The sequence below is a fragment of the Limulus polyphemus genome, unplaced genomic scaffold, assembly GCF_000517525.1.
Source record: "Limulus polyphemus unplaced genomic scaffold, Limulus_polyphemus-2.1.2 Scaffold441, whole genome shotgun sequence".
NCBI classification, from domain to species: domain Eukaryota; kingdom Metazoa; phylum Arthropoda; class Merostomata; order Xiphosura; family Limulidae; genus Limulus; species Limulus polyphemus.
The window spans coordinates 126,421-133,310 of record NW_013666051.1 but is presented as its reverse complement, the minus strand read 5'-3'; the positions used below and the strand labels follow the sequence as shown (position 1 = coordinate 133,310).

The 6,890-nt window shown below is 32.7% G+C and overlaps 1 protein-coding gene across 2 annotated transcripts in view; it reads left to right on the top strand.

The window, feature by feature from the left end:
- Positions 1 to 1,054: 1,054 nt before the first annotated feature.
- LOC106458303 (guanine nucleotide-binding protein subunit gamma-1-like) overlaps positions 1,055 to 6,890 on the top strand; it is a 19,616-nt gene continuing 13,780 nt past the window's right edge. The window contains exon 1 of one of the 2 annotated variants that reach the window (XM_013917797.2): positions 1,055 to 1,235. The gene's annotated coding sequence lies outside the window, so the exon portion shown is untranslated. The remainder of the gene's footprint in view (positions 1,236 to 6,890) is intronic. The other variant, XR_001290768.2, reaches the window with a different exon arrangement.

Sequence of the window (6,890 nt, the reverse complement as noted above, 5' to 3'; positions counted from 1 at the left end):
GTGAATATGACTGAAAATTTTCATTTTTTTTCTGAAAAGGTGGTGTCTATTTACTTGTGACCATGCTGTGTATGAACTTAACGTAATAAAAATAGTAATATATATGTTGGTGAAAATATGAAATATTTGATTTCTAATTTATTACCCAAGTGTTGCTTTTAATAATGTATTAGAATTTGACACTATTACTAATTGTAATTTTTACTATTGGTGGAAATATGAATTATTCTATTTCTAATCTTTAACCCAAGCTAATATTATTTCCCCTGCAGCACGTAAGCAAACACAGCATCAATGGAAGAAAGTAACATTGATAATTCTAAGAACTTATCAATGAAAGTACTGTGACTGTCGTATCCCAGCTGACCCCTGGTAATGGGCGAAAGGTATCGTCGACATTGGATAAAGCAGATACAGTGTGTTTAGAACACTGTTATATATTATTTTAATATCATTAATAATTTCTCAGAATTATTAATATAGTCTTGACCTGCTCTGGGAACAAAAGGACTAAGTTACTGGTTCGCCAGTTCTTCTGAATGACGAGTATAGTTAATTCATGTAAAAATATATACTAACAATAAGTAATATTATGTTATTAATCCGTAGTCTAATTTCTGATTCTTAAATGAGTCATGAAATTGATAAGATTACACTTTATCAACTTGAATTAGTATATATCATTACAGTTGCTGTTCATGCAATCTGATAATATAAACAGTGTCAACCATTGTATGTCTGTCATATGCCAGTGAGCACTGCAGTTGTCATATAGCAGATGTTGTGTGGTTGAGGTATTATATATTCTTCTATAAGTTCTTGGAAAATATACATACAGGGGCGTCTGTTGGTGAAAATATGAACTACTAGATTTCTAATCTCTAACCCAATTTGTGTAATTCGTTTCAGAGTGACACTTCACACAATAAATTTTTTATACATTTGACTTTAAGTGCTTTTCAATCATAGATACAAAATATAATTTAAATGATTTTAGTTTTATGCAGAATATTTATGTATATTTTAGAGTTATCGATATGATATTTACAGATAGCGTTTCGGTCGAGATGAATTGAGAAGTTCATTTCCGCCGCGCCATTTTGTTAAGTGTGGTAGTAATAGTAGTTATCAAGGCTTAGGCCTAAGTTTTAGAAATTAGCCTTCTGTGTAACATAGTGCTACACGTTTTATTAATTCCAGTCTAATTTTGCACCATCTTATTTTTTCATTATAAGGTAACTTTCTTTCATGTTTTACTACGTATAGTACACTCTTTTCATTTTGTGGTAGTTACTTCCTCCCGTTGTTTTGTAAGTAGAAAATATGTTGTTAATAATAATATTTTATTACTATTAATAGTAGTAGTAATATTTCTAATACTCTATTATTAATAATATTAATAGTAGTAGTAGTAGGTACACCAGTTGTCCAAGTTCATGTTGAATGAACTGTTAAGCTTAAATATTAAGTTAAATAGGCCTTACTTGCCCTGATACTGGATTCTGAGTCTAAGATGTTGCTATTTTGTATTATTTAAATCATATTTTCTTCGAGTTCAAGATGTAAAAATATAATATTAATAATAACTTGAAAAACTAAATGAATCATGTTAAGGAACTGATGTACTTGACTTGGTCTTAGTCATACGTGAATATATCTACTTAGTAGTAGTACTAATTGTTACTAGTGTTACTTTTAGTAATAATCTAATATATTAAATTTGTTACTAGTAATGTTATTACTAATTGTAATGTTTACTTAATTTATTGTGAGTTTATTTGTGTAGTACCTTCATTAATAATAAGTAGCAAAGTTATCTTAAATTAAAATTGTCTTATTTTAATCAAGTATTAAAGTTGAACTAGTCTAACAAATTCTGAGAGTTTACACTACAGATACTTTCATTATTTGGACATTTGTTTACCTCAAAGTATAACAACTTAACTTTTGACCTCATCTTTCAATAACCTGTACTTTTGGAATGGCATGTTTTCTTATGACATATATTAGATATGAGACCAAAGTCTGAGTAATTTCATAGTTTTTATTATAATTTCTACAAAGTGGATATAAAATCAAAAGATTTATAATTGAGTTATTCTGTAAGTAAAAAGCTGTATTTTAGAAAATTGAATAACAAATATCATACAGTTCTTTTTTTTTTGTTTGGTGCTCTGATCAATGTATGCTGTGAGGGTGTGTCATTGTATTGCATTAGTAACAGACATTGAAGTAGGAAGCCAGATGTTAAAAGTCCAGAGCCAGATGTAGATGAATATTCTAGTGGTAAAATGAAAAACCTTGTAATCTAATTCTAACTGTTAGACAAACATAGGGTAGTGTGATAGATAAACTGTGGTATTACCTTTACCATATGGTCATTTCACTACATACTTTCTAACTTTATCAAGTTAATGTAATATTTTTAATCACTGTATTTATGTTATTAATGCTGTACTTATACAGATAGTGAGATTGTTATAGGAGGGATACTGTGAAATAGAGAGGCACTTTTAATACTGGCCTTGTTCTTGACCCAGTGCTATATTTGAAACATTAATATCAGAATACATTTCCAAGTGTTAATAGGTTTAATATATGGTTCTGAATGCCATAACCCAACCATCAATAATTATTTAGTAATGATATAACCTAACCAATGATAGCTTTTATTACAGCAGTGCCTGGTTATGATCGAGACTCCAAAAATACACGATTGCACATGCTTAGCAGTAAAGCTGTAAATATGGCCATTGAAATCACAGTAAGAGTAATGTAAATATAGCCACTGCCTACAGTTATTGGTTGTAAATTATAGTAGCTGCATTGTATATCATGTCACATTCTGAAAATGTTAAAATTTTTGCAACATTTTTTTTATCTTGCATCTTAGCAAATCTTTGGTGCCTGTGGCAACAACTGTAATTTCCTGATTGAGTGAATAAGTTTTCCTGTGCCATGTATCAGGTCAGTGGAGACACAGTATGATTTATTCAATTAGATCATTCTCAATGCATTACTGGAGCTTGCAAATAAAGAAAATGCACCAAAATTATAAGCAAATTAATTATGGTACAGACTATGCTATTTACTTCCATATAAGCAATAAACAGGTGAAAAAGAAGATAAACTTTGCAATGATTCGCTGTAGTTAATAAATTTCCATTGTCACTGTTGTGAATAGCAAGCTTTTCTACTTGGCAATTTGTGACAATAATTGTAGTTGGCAAAGTGGCAAGCATCTAGTGCTAACTCAGTGTAAAGGGGTGCCCCAATTTCTATCTGTGATATTAGCAATGACCTGAAGGAAAATGCAGCATATAAATAACATAGACAATTTTTATAAAGAATGCCAAAGTTCCTAAAAATCTTAACATCAAAATGCACTCTTTCCCAAAAGTTGATATATTTCCTGTAGTAATGGGAACAAATGAAACTTTGTAAGCCATATAAAATCTGATAAATTGTTGAACATCAAATTTCAAATGATTTGTAAGAGGAGGAAGTAGAAGCATCATCTAATTGTTTCAGTTGATCTAAATGTTCTCCCAAATCAGACCATTAGATAATTGTGCAGACCATATCGTGCTATAATAGTTACAAATTAAATAATCATAATGAATTAACAAACAGATAACGTCCAGATGAATTCTTAATACAAAAGATCACTAGGATCACTAGTTATTTACTTACCACTTTTCAGTTGTGAGGATTTCTTACACATACTCTTGTTTGAATGGAATGTGAAAGCAAATTTTTTTTCAGAGTGTTATTGTCTTACTGATTAAGAAATAGGAATATATTATACTTAAAGGCTTTTGTTGAGGTGATGGTAAGTTATCTTGGGCAAGATGTGACCTTATTTGTAAAAATGAGCTGAAACTAATGAGAGAAGAGATATCATTGATATTAAACAACAAATTTATAAAATGAATACTAAGTGACATTTTCTTTAGCTGTTTAATCAAGTTGTTGACATTATGTACAAGCACCTTAGTTTTCACATTCTGCATATGAAAAATCCTACTAAGGAATATGCTGTTTTAGATATATGCTGTTATTATTATTAAAGAGGACATGGCTAGATGTTTAATTATGCTAGAACACTGGTGATTATAAAATTATCTTTTATGGAAACTAGTTGGGAAGTTAATACAATTAGTATTTTAGAAAAGCTGGCTTCCAGTGATTTCAAGAGTGAAAAATCGGATGGCTAATCTGAAAAGGAAGATTTGTTATGAAGCTTTGGATATTTTTGTTAATTCAGTCAAGCCTGCTGAGGAATGCAATTAAGTTAAAGAAATCTTAAACTATTCTCGAAATCATATTGGTTGTCCTCTGAATTCTTTACAGAAGTCAATATCCTTTGGTAGATAAGTAGATCAAAGCTTCACACAATATTCCAAGTGAGGCCTGATTAGTGATTTGTATAGAGAGATAATTATGCCTTTTAACTTGTATATTTATAAATATACTCAAGATTCTATTAACTTTACTACTTGTAACACAGCACTGCTTTGATGGCTTGAGTTTCTTATCTACCACTATACCAAGATTCTTTTCATTAGTTGGTTCCTACCTGTACTAAGCACATGAATCAAATTATGATAACCCAAATGAATTACCTAGCACTTACTGTAATTAAGGTCATTTGCCAAATATATGTCAAACTTAATAGTTTATTCAAGTGATCCTGTAGTACCTCAACATCCTCAGTACAGCTAGAAATATGCAAGAATTTAACATTATCACCAAAGTTTACTAATTATGCCCATGTTAATATACTTAATGTAAATTCTAAAGACCAAAGGTCCAAGCATTGACCCTTGAGATACTCCATAACAAGGGTCCAGTTTGATTGGACTTCATTAATAACAATGTTTTGCTTTCTCTGATCATATAATCCAATTAATTGTCTTTCTCCAACCCCTACTAATGTGATTTCCAATATGGTAAAAATACCTCTACTCACATATATAGCTATTGTCCTTCAGTGCTGCCCTCTATATGAAAAAAAAAATGTTTCATGCAACAACCCTCCACCAATAGGAGTGCAACACACCCTCCTGACACGTTACCCCTTATTTGATTCTGCCGAACTATCATTTCTCGTTAGGCAGTGCTGTAGTCAAGACATGTTTTGATTGTGCTCTCATCATGCATTTTTCTTTTCAGTATTATCATATGAAGTGGAAAGATCATTTATATCTTTTACTGCTGTTTTATTTTTTACATACTTTGGTTATTCTTGTTTTTTATTTGAATAATTTTCATCATTTTATGATGAATACCAAAGTTAATACTGGAGGTTCTAACACCTGCTGTCAGCACAATTACACAGGATCAGGGTAAGACAATGGTCTACGACTGAGTGATCTTACCATATCAACATCTTGGAGCTTTTGGTGGTACAATGAGCTTTGGATCACTTTTTTCCTGTAGTCAGGAATCGATTTGTCATGATCCATACCAACAATTCTACAATGGTAGCTTATATCAATGACCAAGGTGGCACTCATTCTTGTTCTCTTTACAGTTGAACTTTGGTCCTACTTTTGAGATAAGTCTCCTGGCATGTCATGTTCCAGACACTTTCAACCTTGTGGCAGATCATCTTTCCAGACCAGACAAAATTTATCCCATTGAGCGGTCCCTTAGTCCTCAGGTTTTCCAGTGGCTCTGCTCACAGTGGGGTACTCCTCATCTGGATGCATTTGCCACTTTCCTTAATTCCAAGTGACCCCTCTTTTGGTCTCTGGTTCCTCATCCACCAGCCCTAGTTGTCGATGCATTCAGCCAAGATTGGACCAACCAATACCTTTATGTTTATCCTCCCATCCGTCTTCTTTCCCCGATATCTTTGATCATCCATGCCACTCTTGTGTCAGGTTCTTCTGATTACTCCTTACCGGCCAGCACAACCCTGGTTTACTCTGCTATTTCAACTCTGTACTTCCCCTATGTTGCTTCTTCTCTCACTCCATCCCTTCTACATTAATCTTGGTCACTGGTCTTTCATTCAGATCTTCCTACCCTCTGTTTTCATGTCTGACATTTATCAGGTCCTTAGCAAGAAGATCCCGATTGTCTTTGCAGGTTACTTCCTTCTTAGCTTGTTCCATTTGCCCTTCCTCAGAAGTGGTTTATCAACATAAATGAAATGTCTTCTGCTGTTGGTCTTTGAGTCGGGTGTTTTCCCCCATCTCAACCCACCATTACTCTTATTACTCTTATGGCTGTTTGATCATGGCACTTCAGTCTTGTCTATCACTGAGGTAAATTTTGCCTATACATGGTGCTTTATTTATGACCAGACAGGAACATCGTAAGCCAGCACGGGCCCCGGGGCAAACATCCTCGCCGAGTCCCTTTCTTTCTCTCTTTTTTAACATTTTCAAGAATTTATTAAAAAGAAGATCCTAAATCAGGACAGCAACGAGCTCATAAATCAGACAAAATCATAGCAGCAGCCGTTTTTACCTCACAATGTAAACGTAAAACGTTAATAAAGTAACAACAAATATGTATTAAATCTATAAAGTAACAAATACATATTAATTGTTACTCAAATTTTTATTTCAGTCGTTCTTAATGTACAAGCGTTTACATGCAAAGAAAAGCCAAAAACTATGGTTTTTATCATTAAATGAAGATATAACCTAAAGATGCTTTACGGCATAACCAGGTTTCATTCGCCTTTGCCCCCCCCCCCTTCGTCGGCAGGCCTGTGGCCAGAAATATTAACAGTGAGGGTACCCAACTGACGAAACAGTAAATTTTAATCATTATAAATAACATAGATTGAACATTATACTTAAATAGCGATGTATATAATAGTGTTACGTCTCCGTTTGTTAATTAACTTTCCGTAACTTCGTTCCGACAAAACT